The sequence below is a fragment of the Octodon degus genome, unplaced genomic scaffold, assembly GCF_000260255.1.
Source record: "Octodon degus isolate 3935 unplaced genomic scaffold, OctDeg1.0 scaffold00188, whole genome shotgun sequence".
NCBI lineage: Eukaryota > Metazoa > Chordata > Mammalia > Rodentia > Octodontidae > Octodon > Octodon degus.
In genome coordinates, this window is record NW_004524764.1 from 1,851,681 (window position 1) to 1,865,703 (window position 14,023).

The 14,023-nt window shown below is 37.0% G+C and overlaps 1 non-coding gene and 1 pseudogene across 1 annotated transcript; one reads left to right on the forward strand and one right to left on the reverse strand.

Moving 5' to 3' along the window:
• Positions 1-6,330: 6,330 nt before the first annotated feature.
• LOC111813439 lies at positions 6,331-6,480 on the forward strand (annotated as a pseudogene).
• Positions 6,481-11,315: 4,835 nt separating this feature from the next.
• LOC111813437 lies at positions 11,316-11,422 on the reverse strand. Its single transcript, XR_002818704.1, has one exon. It is a non-coding gene; the product is annotated as a U6 spliceosomal RNA (small nuclear RNA).
• Between the last annotated feature and the right edge of the window lie 2,601 nt (positions 11,423-14,023).

Sequence of the window (14,023 nt, forward strand, 5' to 3'; positions counted from 1 at the left end):
ATTGTTCTTGTGCCAGATTTCTGGGATCTTAATGTCTGGTTGTGTTTTTAATTGGGCTGACGTCATTTGCAGTTGTATATGCTTCAGTTATTTAAATGTCAGATTGTAAACATTAAATCCTGTGGCTCCACACCTAGTACTCATTGAAAACTATGGGATCTGAAATCTGACGAGCTTTGGCAGACTTGCCCCTGCGGTGCTGCCAGTGACTGTAGGTAGCTCTGGTGGCTTCACTCTTGGGCAGGCTTTGCTCACTTCTTAGGGCTTTCTCACACATTTGGCATTCTTAGTTTCTCCAACTTTTGGTGGTCTCCAATGCACTTTTGGCTCTACTCACTAAGCTTGACACACTGCTCTTTCAAAGAAACACTGTCTTACTCCCAGCCCTTCTGAAATATAGGTGGAAGCCTCCTCGAAGCCCCAGCTCTTGCATTCTGTGTGCTTGAATAAACAGAACCATGTGGATGACTCTAGGATCTGCTACAGTGATAGAAATATCAAGCCCTTTTGAATATAGCTGAGGAGGGCTTTGACTACTTGGATGAGCACTGTGAGCACCATGAATCAAATCTTTGAAAGCTAAATTTTTGGTAAGTGATTTTATACAAGGTTTTTTACCATTAGGGTACTATGGAGTTCCCTTCTTAAAGCAAAGTCTTTCATTTATTCAACTCAAAACCTGTGTAAGAGTAGAATCCTGTTTAGTTCTTTGATGCCCCCTACAACTTTTCCAACTGCCTTGTTTCAGATGGCATGGTTTATTTTTAATGCTAATCTTCTTACCCATGGAATGGCAATCTCTTCTGGTCTTTTGCAGACACTAACTTTACCAGAGCTTTCTTTCTATGTAACCTTAAAACTTTAAATCATTCAGCTGTGACTTTTGCTCTTTGTTTTCAGGGTAGAGATTGCCAAATGTTCCCAGCATTATTCATGCCACAGCTTGAATGTCAGTATGCCTTGAAGCTTGCTCCATCAGGTTATTTGCGCTTTCCTGCAAAGTCTCAGGACTTGAGCACAATGCAGAAAGTTTTCTACTCAGTAAACATACATGGCATGGAGCCCAACTGCTGAGAGAGTGCTCATTCCAAGCAGAAATCTTTTGATCTTGCTCTTTACTATTAAAGGTGTGGAGGGGAGAAAGACCACCAGAAAAAGGTCTACATAAGCAACCACAGCTGTTTATTCACTCCTGTGGGAGCAGGCTGAGTTCTGAGAAAAAGAAAATCAGCAGAAAGCAAGAGTAGAACAAAAAATTTAAAGGACAGGGTAGGAGTTTCCTGCCTTAAGGAATTTTGTTTTGGACAAAGTGTGGTTGTGCTTTCCCACAAGCTTGGGGCAGATGAGAGTGTAGTCACTTTTCTCAGGATGGCAGTGCAGACAGACACGACTTTGTTCTGTTTTTTGCCATGCCCCTGGAAACAGGCTCACCCACCAGGTGTAACATTCTTGTTTCTTTTTTGCATAAAGAAAAAAGAAAATAGATGTGTGTGCTGCTTTTTGTGTGGGATATGTAGATGACATTGTCACCTTAACTGGAACAGATTTCTGGGGGAATAAATGGTACAGGGAGGTATGTGAGGTTAGTAAGGCCCCAGACATTAGAGGGACAGAAGTGGCCACAGAGGTGGCTGCAGAGATCAAAACAGAAAGCCATCAATCTCTGGCTAGGGAAGGATTGGACCAGTTTAACAGGGAATGACCTAGCTGCAGGGTTCTATAAAGAGCATCAGAGCTTATCAGGAACTGCAGAAAGGAGTATAGCCATGGGGCTATGACAAAATCCAGAGGGCTAGCTGGACAAAAACAGTGCACAGGAGAGAGGGGGACCTGGAGCATGATCATAGGCATCAGAAATGACTTCATCCCTGAGACAGAGGACAATTGATTAGAAGCCATAACAGGGTTTTAAGAAATTCTTTATGAGTGTGAGTATTATGAACATAGCTTACTTGGGGTCTTTTTACCAAGCAATATTAGTTAAAGAAGAGCTATATTCATTTGTAAGGCTGAGTTGGCAAAAAGGTTAACATTGCTTTGTAACTTTTTTGGGCTTATTGCAGAACTAGGAGAGAGACTGTCAGTGGGTTCTCTTCTGGGCAGAATTTTGACTTGAGCAGAAAGGTGTGGCCACATAGAAGCTCAAGTGGACCATATCTCCTAAATTCCCAGGGGGTAACTCAGATATGCAGGAAGAGAAATCACTGCAGGAAATTCAGTCTTATGGAGCCAGAGAATGAGCTTAGGGAGATGGACCTTGAGGTGTCCATTATCTTTATATTTTTGCAGGATTGAGGTAAGGGTGTGGAAAGATTACATTTTTGAAGAGGAAGTCTAGGGGACAGGATGGGGGCAGAGAAGAAGAAGGTTTCTCTTAGAGGTCAGACAGAAGCAATTGGGATATCCAGAATGAGAAAATGAGAGTGGCTACATGATCCACAGTTGATGTCTCCAGCTGGCACTCAGAGCCATACCACAACATGAGTGAGTTCCCAAGGCAGGTATTCCCACAGTTAGCCAAATGCCAAGGGAAGACTGCTTTTTGTGGAAGGTGTTTCTATGATTAGTGCTGGGCTTAATAGGTACAGAAAGTAGAATAAGTCTCTCTTCGTCTCCATGAGCAGAAGGATGGAAAGGTAGGAGAGGGTGGGGAGACAATGCGAGAGGCGGGGAGAAGACATGAGGCCCTGATGATTGTGGAATGCATGGAGGATGAGAGGGGCATGTTGAGGGACTTTGAGCATATATAGGAGCAACAGGACCTCTTTTAAGATCTGAAAAGATAGAGTGTCTAAGTCACTCTTTTTTTATCACTGAGATAAAATACACAATGCCTCAAATTAAAAAGGGATAAGCTTATTTATTTAGCTCAGAGGTGTCGAGGTTTTGATTCATCATTACCTGGCTCCAAAACAGGGTGTCCTGGAAGAGAGGCAATATTTCATGGAAGCAGAAAACAGTAAATCAACAAGAGAAAAGAGGGAAATGGGAAGAGGAACCCTCTTTCTTTCCTTTACATTGTATACAGACTATCCACCCTACAGCAAGAGCAGCACTTACATAGCCAGTCCCAGCACTAGACTATTAGGTATAAACCCATGTAATTGACCAGACCAGGAATTCTCATGAGAAAAGATTTATTGGAGGTAGGACCAAGTGGGCGGGCTGTTTAACAGACTGAGACAGAGTGAACAAGGCAAAGCATAGGCCTTTTTAGGTGTTTTGTGGGGAAGGTGTTTGTGGGCTGGAACAGCTGAGGGAGAGCTAATTTTGGCAGGCTACCTGGTCTGTGGGGGACTTTTAATGTGGACAAAGGAGGGTTTCTCTGGTTTTCTGCCCAGGTCAAAGTCAGGTGGGCCTGTTCTGTGGTTTTGACTAAGGGAAAATGAGCTGTGACCAGGGTGTAGAACAAGGAGTGCTTGGGGCAGGGTGTCTGGGAAACATTGCGTCCTGACCCATCACAGACAATGAACCAATCCTGAGCTCTATATTCAGCTGCTTCTGAAAAGTCCACCTTACCCCCATGTCAGCATAAGTCTTCTGAAGGACATTCAAACACAAACCATAATAGTGAGGAGAGGTCTGATGATCTTAATGTCATTGAGATCTTCCTTTATAAGTTTGTAGAGGGATTTATGAAGAAAACAGAGCTGGAAACTCAGAGGCAGAAGAAGTCTAGCATGCTCAAAGAAGAAAGAAGATGTTATTTGCTAGTAGGGGTAGGAATCTTGAAGTTCAAGAGGAAGTCTGCAAGTAGAGCTCATGCAGGTTTGCAGAGAATGATGTCCTGATAGATGATGGATAGCAAAGAGATTTGAGCCTGGGGGGGAGACATATGCTTTGAGTCCAGGTATTGTAGCAGTAAGCCATCTCCACAGGGCAATTCATATGAGGATCTGCAGAGGAAGAGGTTATCTGTATGGTGTATGAGATGACAGGACCAGAGGTGAAAGGAGAACAAGTTATGGGCAAGGGTCTGACCAAAGCATTGTGGGATGCCCCAGAAAATCTGTGGCAAGTTCAGCTGTTGCCTGACATGTTTCAGGGTCTTATGGATAAAGGGGAAAAGAGGTTGTGAAAGAAGTGCCATAGAATGTTGAAAATGCATCTTTTAATTCTAAGACAAAATAAGGAGCAGTAGATAGAGGGATAGAAGAGAAAATGGGGCAGAGTTTAAGTACCATGAGGTATGTGAGAGGGACAATCTACTTAGTAGTGAAGAGATCTCATATTAGTCTGTGAGAACCACCTGGCTTTTGTGAGATTGGGACTGTTAAGGGGTTGATGCTAGAGGACTAATTTGGTGTCATAAGAGTTATGGGAAGTTCTGTGATTGAGAAAAATTCTTTACATAGGCAACCATAGCTGTTTGTTCACTCCCATGGGAGTCAGTTGAGTTTCAAACAAAAGAAAATAAGCAGGAAAAAAGGGTAGAACAAAGTATTTAATGGGAATGGGAGGATTTGCTATCTTGAGATATTTGGGGTTAGAAATAATGAGGTCATGCATCTACAAATGGGTGGGACAGATGTGAGTGTGGTCCTGTTTTCTGAGAGATGGACATGGCTTTGTTCCTCTCTGTGGTTTCCCACCATGCATGCTAGTAATGATCTTATCTCTCATTCATAACATTTTCCATCTGTATTTCTGTTAGCATTGTGGTCTTCAGAGTTCTGACTAGAATCCCCTACCCAGTTTGGCTTACAGCATTCTAGGATGGCTTCTGCAGCTGGCATCTCCAAAATTTGCCAAGCTCCTCCTGAAACCCTGTTCTGAAGTCTTCTAAATCACCTAGTCAGGTAGTCATAGAAATGAGGCTACATTCACAGAATACAATACCACCCACAACAAAGAAGAGAGTTATTTTGGATCGCAGTTTTATAGAGATTTCAGTCCAAAGTTGGCACTGTAAAAGAGAGCTGCTCATGGTAGAACAAACAAGAAGCACTGAACATCATGGAAGGAGCCAGGAAGGGAGATCTGATTTTCTGGGTCATGCCAAGAGTGCCCTGCTTCTTCTGAGCAGCTGCTGCCTTCTGTAGGCAGTGAGCTCTCGTTACTTTATGGTCCAATCTTGCCCCCGAGGTGCTTTAGGAGGTACATGAATAGCCATAGCACAGACAAGAGAAGGTTACTTGTGTTTCACAAATCTATGAAACCCGCATCTAAAAACTATCATTGTACTTTGCAATATGAAAACATTTTCTCACCCTTGTAAGCTAAATGAAACAAAAAGATGAGAATCTAAATTTTATAAACAAAATTTAAGGGCCGGCCAAATACCTCAGGGGATTAAAGCACCTGCAAGCAGGTGCAGAGGCCAGGAGTTCAATACCTGGGCTATCTAAACATTGAAGGTGCATGAATTCAGCAAAATATTCCAATATAGTCTAGTAGTCCATAATAGTAGTGCATTATCTGTAGGACTGGCAAAGTCAGAAGTTGTTGACTTGAGCCTTTTACAGCTCAGCATATTAATATGGCTTTACTTTTTATACTTCATTTTCTTACTTTTCTGCTGATCAAGATAAAGATAAAGATAAAGCAAGACCTATATAAAAACAAATGTAACCTTTGTATCTGACATGGTCAATCAAATCCACACCGATAACCAAACTGACTTTAATTTAGTGATTTCTGTATTAGAGCAAAGTCAATAAGTGTAAATACTAAATTATTTCAACTCTTAGACTTTACATGCAGTTTCAATTTTTTAAGTAATATAGTTTCAAGCATTACACTTTCCATAGAAAAGGTAACCTTAAAATATTATTTTAATATATCTAAAGGTAGGCTTACATTGGCATGGTGCAAGTAATGAATTTTTAATATATATTTACAAATATATATACTCCAGACATTGACCTTTGGGAAGCCCGACAGGTAGCTAAACATCTTTGAGATGGGGTTCTTGATATATATATTTCATCTCAAAGCCTTTTTTCTTTCTGTGAATTGCATTCTACATTAGGAATGTTGAAAAAAACATGATTTTATACACACTGTAAAAAACATTATGCTACTTTAAATAGCCTTTAACCTTAAAAAGTCGTTATTCTTAGTAGATTAATTTTTCATTTGCAATTTAAAATGCAATTCTAGCAAGTCTTAAGATGATACTTTTATTCATGAACATAGTAATTATTCTGTGAGTTTTATATATTTGGAATGCATATAGAAGAAACGGAAGACAAACCAAGGGGTGAAGGCAGAAGAAATTCTGTCACTCTGGATTAAAAATGACTTTTCTCCCTGACTAAATCTGACAGTTACTTTTGCTTTCTGCCTTTTGGAAGGAAACCTGAAGACCTTTCTCAAGAAGCAATCGGTAGACTTAGCTGGCAGGGAGATGCTATGATCACAAAGGTGGTGTTCCCAGCGTGAGGGTCATGCATGCACCCTCGATGTGCAGATCTCAACGGCAAGAAGCTTAACTGCATAATTTGTGGTACTGAGGGACTATGTGTGTAAAATCCGTTTAAAATGATAGATAGATAGATAGATAGATAGATAGATAGATAGATAGATGATAGATAGATAGATAGATAGATAGATAGATAGATAGATAGATTACCAATTGGGAATTGAACCTATGACATTACACGGCATTTCATTTCATTGAACTTTTCCTCCTTTTTTTGTTTTTGAGACACTGTGTATGTGTGTTATTACTGCATGAACTAGATTAAGACTGAGACACAAAAATGTACTTTATATTTCTGTAAAGTACATCAAAACTAACATTTCATGTTTCATATTTGGGGTATTTGAAGCATTTCTCATGCGTTAGGTAATAGTAGGAGTGATGGCAGAAAGAAAAAAGTGAAAAGCTGAGATAGAATGTAAAAACAGCTGTAGTGTAATTGAACATTATTCAGTAAGCTAATGTCTTTGCAACTCATCAACATACATAGTATAAACAAAATAACTTTCTCTAATGTAACAATCAAATCAGATCCACTAATTCAAAAAGGACACAGGGGGGCCAGGGAGATGGCTCAGTAGAATAAGCACTTTCCCGGCAAGTGCAAGGGCCTGAGTTCAATCCCTGGTTCTGCAAAAGAAAAAAAAAATCAGAAAGGACACAGGATTGTTATAAAATCTGAGACTAGAACAAGACTGATGGTGATAGCATTAAACACTACAACGCAAAGCATCAAAATTGATATTATTCCCATATGGAAATAATATGCAAATGAAAATAATATAAATATAATATTCCCATTTACTATACTTCCATAATATACATTATATAATATAACATATGATATAATATATTCCTATATTTCAATAATATTTCCAAATAATATAAATGATATGGAAAATATGGATATGGAAAATCTGCACTGTGTGGACAGCATTGAGTGTATCATAAGGATAAAGGTAGTGTTGACCTGGCATGGAAGAAGTGTTTGGGTCTTCTGTTGGAGGGATACTTTCTTATGTAATAGAAGTAGATTTCAATGACAATATTTGTATCTACTATTAATTTGGTAGTCAACTAAAAACTAATAGCTTACATTTGTGCTGTAATATTTATTAAGAAATAACAACATTCCAATTTTATAACTAAAGTTGATGCTAAATATTAGGGAGACAAAGCTATACAAAGCAGAACTAATCATGGTTGCTCAATATAAAATGTCCCTTTCAGGGCTACGGAGATAGCTTGGCAGTCTGAGCACCTGCATGGCATGCACAAGGTCCTGAGTTTGATCCCTGGCATCACCCTGGAAACCTGGTCACACAGTGCTGGCCATTGAAAGCAGGCACGACAGCATAGACCTATAATCCCAGCACTGGGGAAGCTGAGACAGGGGGATCACTACGAGACTGAGCTGCATTGTGAAACTCGGCACCCGATAAAAATAAAATAAAATATCTCTTTCAACTCTTTCTCTCATATTGTTAGAAATGTGTAACCTCTGAATTTTTAGTGCATTTGGGATATATTTAGATTTGACCTATATGTATTCATATAGCGTAAATATTTATGTAAAGGTTAAATATCTGTCATTTAGTAACATATTGATCCAACATTGTTTAATTAAACTGCTTTATTAAATCATTTGGAAAATAAGACATCTTCTATAGAAATAGAAATTAGATATTTCCATAAGGATACAGCAGGTGTTTGCAGAATAGACAAATTTAAAATAATATAGTGTGCCTTTGCAGAATGAGTTGTTCAGTCTAGTAGCACAGTCCGGCCAGGGTGACTTCTATTTTTTACTCACACCATCACAAATTATTTCTATATTAAGATCTATTGTTATTCTTTCTATTTAAAAGTCCTCTCCAGATCTTGAAACAAATTAGATAAAAAGCAGAAATACAGAAAATATAATTTATATTATTCAATTCTTAGCTTAATTATATTTTTCTAATCATTCAAATCATATCCTATTATGCAATATGTCTCATACTATTTTAACTTTGATAGTTGCTAAAAAAGAAAAATATATCTACTCCTTTGTTTAAAAAACTTAATAGATATTGAGAAAGTGGTTTATTTAGCATTTAATATCATGCACCATTTTTACACCTGACATTTTCTTCGCAATGTATAGGGAAATGTATAAAAGCTGGGCATTGCAAATGCATATACGTAGGACAAAATATTGTCCGCAAAAAATACAGCAATTTGATAATTTTCTGTGATTTAGTTTCCATATTGATTAAATCAGTTAGTATTTGATGGAAATTTTGTGATGATTATAAGAAATATCTTATGTACTAAATAAAAGGGACAGGATAACCTAAGATTCACTCTAATTAGTTTCCTTCTGTAATTCAAAGTTTTATAAGTATATAAAATGAACAGATAAATTAATTGCTAATTTAGCTAAGCCAACCTTAAAATAGAATTTGTTTGTAAAATTCATTTTGTAGCACTGCTTTTATTAAACATAATGGCTTTAATGTTTTAAAAATTTGACTAATTTTGGTGCTAGGGAGTGAATCTAGGTCCTCCTGTGTGTTAAGCAAATGCTCTTAACACTGAGCTCTTCTCTCACCTGCATTTGTGACTTCTCAGAATGCAGTTTTTCCAAAACCAAAATTGTCTTTTTCCTCAGTGGCTATTAATACCCTTGTTGTAAAAATTTAAAATTCCTCTGACATTTATTCCTGGATCCGCCATTTATAAACATCCAACCAGAAGACCATATTTGTGCTGTTAGTTTAATGAAACTATTCTTCATTAAATTCTGTAATTGAAATGAAATATATTAGTTAACTGGATGTTGTTTATGCTCTTGATTAAGCTAGTAAGGTAAACTAGTGTTTGGATTAATATAATTAATTAAAAGAGCTGAATCTTTACTTGAAAATACGTCTGTGAATTCTAGCTAGTCAGTAGCACTATTCAAAATATAATAAATATTCGTTGATTCAATTTTTCTGTATTTTAGGGAAGGGTCTATAGGGTGTTTAGGGTCGCAATTCTAGATTGGAAGCATAGTGATTCTCCTGTTTAGAGCCTCCCAAGTGCTGGGATTACAGATGTGTGCCACCACGCCTAGTCTCAATTACAGTTTTAGCGCCCCAGGGGCATGCCCCGATTGGCAGGCCCAGGGATAAAACCTCCAGCCCCTGCGCCTGCTTGTAGGACCTTTAATCTGCTGAGCTATTTGGCTGACCCTTCTTTGATTCATTTATGACTTAAATATACTACTTTTAATGATTCGCATTGTGAATGTTGATAGTATTTAAATAATTATTACAAATAGGTTAGAATATGTCATCACTGGTATGGTATGCTTTTAGAAAATACAAAATTAAGTGAAAAAAGCTACAATTAACTCAGTTGAGAGTAAATTATGTGCTTTAGATTAATAACATACTTTAATTTTTTGGAATGAAGTAAATAATATTGTTTATATGAGTAATAATTGAAAAATAACTTTGTAGCCTCTAAGGGAAGGGAAGATTGTATAAGCACTATAAAACTTTAGAAGCACTACCAAAAATCACTTTCAAAGTGGAACTTGTTATGGATCAACTACTTTAGATATACCAGACACATAAAATGGAGTTTAATTATTTTAATGTTTTTTAGCTCTAAGAAAAATACATCTTATTTTCACCATTAGGTCATATTACGATAACCAATTTATAACAAATATATTATTATTTTGCCTATTTTAACTACTCAGAATCTCTTATCCTACTCATAGTATTAAGTGAATTTAACTTATAAAAACCTTTTACGTAAAACATAAAAAATAAGTAGCTAATATGTGCATAGTTTTCACTCAACCGAAAACATTTAATAATAATACATGGATAAACAAAATCTTTGTAGTTTTAAATAAGTAATAACAAAGCTGAGGTGACTTTTGAAGAAAGCATTTACCTTAACACAATTCTTGTCTTGTAAATTTAAATTTGCCCTCTGCGCCATCAAATCATCGTACAAGGAATTTCCTTCGTGAATGCAGCAGAAACAAGTCCATACGCTCGGAAACTGACAGAAATAGCTAGCACAGGGCTAGGGATATTGCACAGCGCCGTATTTGCCTCCCTGTGAAGTAGAAGGTCCTGAGTTTGATTCCCAGTTCTGCCCCAAAAAGAGAATTAATTACCAAAATCTCTAGATTTGTGTGATACAGTATCCCGTTGACATTTTAGCATGACCAATCTTAAAGATAAATTACACCATAAACAAGAGAGAGATACAATTATTTTCTTTTTGTGTTTTTTTCTTAACAAGCACTGTATGTTGAATATCTTCATTTAAATATTTGCATATTCTCACATATATTAATGACCTTATTGTAGATAATATATACCTACAAAATGCAAAATAGACACCTCAGATATTTACCCTTGTCCCTCACTTCTTCTTTTAGATACACCAATTTTTCAAAGAAATACATAATCCTGGAGAATAAAAGAAAAATAAATCATATAAATACTAAAAGATATTTCACTAAACCCCAAGTATATCTCTAGAAATGGCATTCTCTCATTTTATCTTCTTGGCACACTTCTTAATTGTTGATGTATTTTAGCATAACACCAACAAAGAAAAGATTAAAGAACATTAAAAATACCTAATCTCCCTTTTACAAAAAGGAATCTTCCTTTCACAAAACAAAATAATCTCCCACTAAACGTAAAAGATTGTTTACTGATTCTGTCCATTAAAAAAAAAAAAAAAAAAAAGGAACCGGAAGGGTGAGGAAGGACACTTGCTAAGCACACCGCGCAGCCCTTCTGAGTGTGTGGGGCTCACCTGAGCTCCAGCCAGCTGGAGCCATTCGCAACCACTGAAAATGGAAGCCGAATATGGGTATTTCTGTTTGTTTTGTTTTAATGTGGAATGCCTTATGGGTTTGAGTGTCCTCCTTGCACAGGGAACATGCCACTCTTCTCTGTATGGTTCCAATTTTAGTATGCGTGCTGCCGAAACCAGCACAAATACAGGTCTTGCAACAGAATAATGTTTGCAAGTTTGTTTAATTGCTTTAACTTTTCCAAATTATTTTCCTCGTCAAACCACCTGTCTTTCCTCCCTGAAGGCACACGCCGGCATTGCTCGGAGGCTGCAGACCCCACATCGGCGCAGCAAGGACAGCGTATTGACAAGCGCGGTCGTAGCACAGGAGATGGCTGTGTCCCACGGAAAAGCAAACACTTCCCACTCATTGGCAGGAGTAAAGATACGGCAACGGTGAGACTTCTGTCCCCCAGAATCAAAAGCTGAAGAATTTGCTCAATGATAAAAGTAAACAAAACAAAAACAAAAACAAAAACAAAAACAAAAACACCAATCATCTCAGAAAAAGTTGTTTCAAAAGCATTGTTTAAATTGAAGCCCAGAAATTGGGGTATTCTAAACAGAACCAAAGGCATTTATCTGGCCTTTAATTCTTCACAACTAAATATGATTAGGACTCATAAAATATTTTAGAGAAGTTAATTGCAAACATTATTAAATCACAAATCCGCCCCCCCCAAAGCAAAAGTATGAGGTAGACTAATGAGTGAAGGGTTGAATATTCAGAAAGACACATAAAAAAAAAAAAAGTAAAGAACTGGAAGGATTAAAATAATGTGACCAAACATCTGTTGTAGTATCCGAGAGGCTATTTCACACAGAAGCATGAAGGAATATGTATGAAAAGCTATTTGATAATAGACATAGTTATAGATAGAAATGTACATTAAATACATTTTAATAGTTAAATCAAGTTAATTATAGTACTTATCATCCTTCTTGTGTAGAGTTTTCACATTAAGGTGTTTGAAATTTACTTAGTTATTCTGAAATATGTAATAAATAATGATGGACTTAGAACCACCTTGCCATGTATAACAGATCTCAAAATATTTTCTTCCTGTGTCAAATTTTGTCTCCTTTACCCCGTCAGTTTCTCTGCCACAGTTCTCTAAACCTCAGTTCTTTTAACATCCTTCTGTTCTATTTCTGAGTTCAAATTTTAGATTCCACACTGGGTGCATAAATGAAAATACCAAATTATGCCCCACACAGGTGTCTCAGCATTGCTAATTCAATTAATACTAATTTAAAAAATTGAGAAATGAAAGATCATTAAAGTAGAGGGTAATTTCAAAATACCAGCATACATAAGCCAAAGTAATAAACAAAGGATAGTTAGTTATGAAGCCATCATTTTTTGAAATTCAAATATCTATATTTTTCTTGTAACAGAGAGAAGAGTTACAAAAAAGACAATGAAATGATCAAATCTTTAAGACAGGATGTTTCATCAAACTCTTAAGCTTCTAATCTCAAATTAAGAGCCCCAAGTGAATACACTACCTAAAGGATGAATGAAAAGTTACCCTCAGGAAGAAACATCAGTCCTAAATATCGGATACTGGAGCAAGAAAAACATTGGAAGCATCATGTAGAAAGGAATAGGAGCTTCAAAAGCAAATTCAAAAATCAAAATGGCATTTGACTTCTCAGCAAAAGTAAATATATCTGGATGCCAGTGTAGCAACACTGTCACTATTCTAAGAACATAAATACATAATTTTTATTTCCACACCCAATAAAACCAAAACCACCCGTCTGCATATGATAACATGAAGATAGATACTCAGGGGCTTGATTTACTTTCCAACTATCATTGTTTGAAGGCTATATGAGCCTTCTTTGTTCACGTGTTATTTTGTGGGTCGTGCTCAAGTTCAGTGAAGCTTTTTGCAGGTCATCAAATATGCAGTATTTACACCTAGTAGTTACACAGGATTCTAAAGTACTTTATTATGTTCTTTGTTATATTTGAACATAATATAAATATTAAAAGTGAAGAAATTAAGAGAACGGTCCAAAAAGTCACACAAATGTATCTAATAGACCAGCAGTGTGGTCTGAATGTTTTTTCTGTCTGTGTTGGCTCACCTGCTGTGGCTCCTTTCCCATGTGACCTCTCTGTGTGAGAGCCAGAGAGCTAGCTTTCAAATATGTGAAAAGAAAACATCAATGCCTAGAGTTGAGAACATACAATGTCATGGCTATTGTGGTTTTGTTTTTTTTTGTTGTTGTTGTTGTTCTTGTTGTTTTTGGTAAAATTGACTAATATTACCAGTCCAGATTCAGGGGGAAAAGGAATTCTCTCTAATTCTATTGGTGAAAAGCAGTATGAAAATACAGAGTTGGGGAGCATACTTGCTGTCTATATTTGCCCATTTATAGTGTTAATCCTTCTTGATCAGCATATTGTTTTCATGGTTTTGATTATTGCCAACCCAATGAAGACAAAAAATATTAATTGGAAAATTTTAGGAATTAATAGAGCAAAATTTTTAATTGTAACTCAGTGGTGTCCCAAATTTTCTGATCAATGAGATTAGGGGGCCTCAGAGGAAAGTGATTGATGATGTAGAGTGTGCCTAAGAAGAGTCACATGGAGAGAAAACATTCTCTCAGGCTTTCACAGGGAGCACACTGGCCAAGCATTGGCCATGACTCATCCACATGACTGACACTGACAAAGGATCTACAAACTGTGGTACAGGGTTTCAGGGTAAATCCTGAGGGGATTTG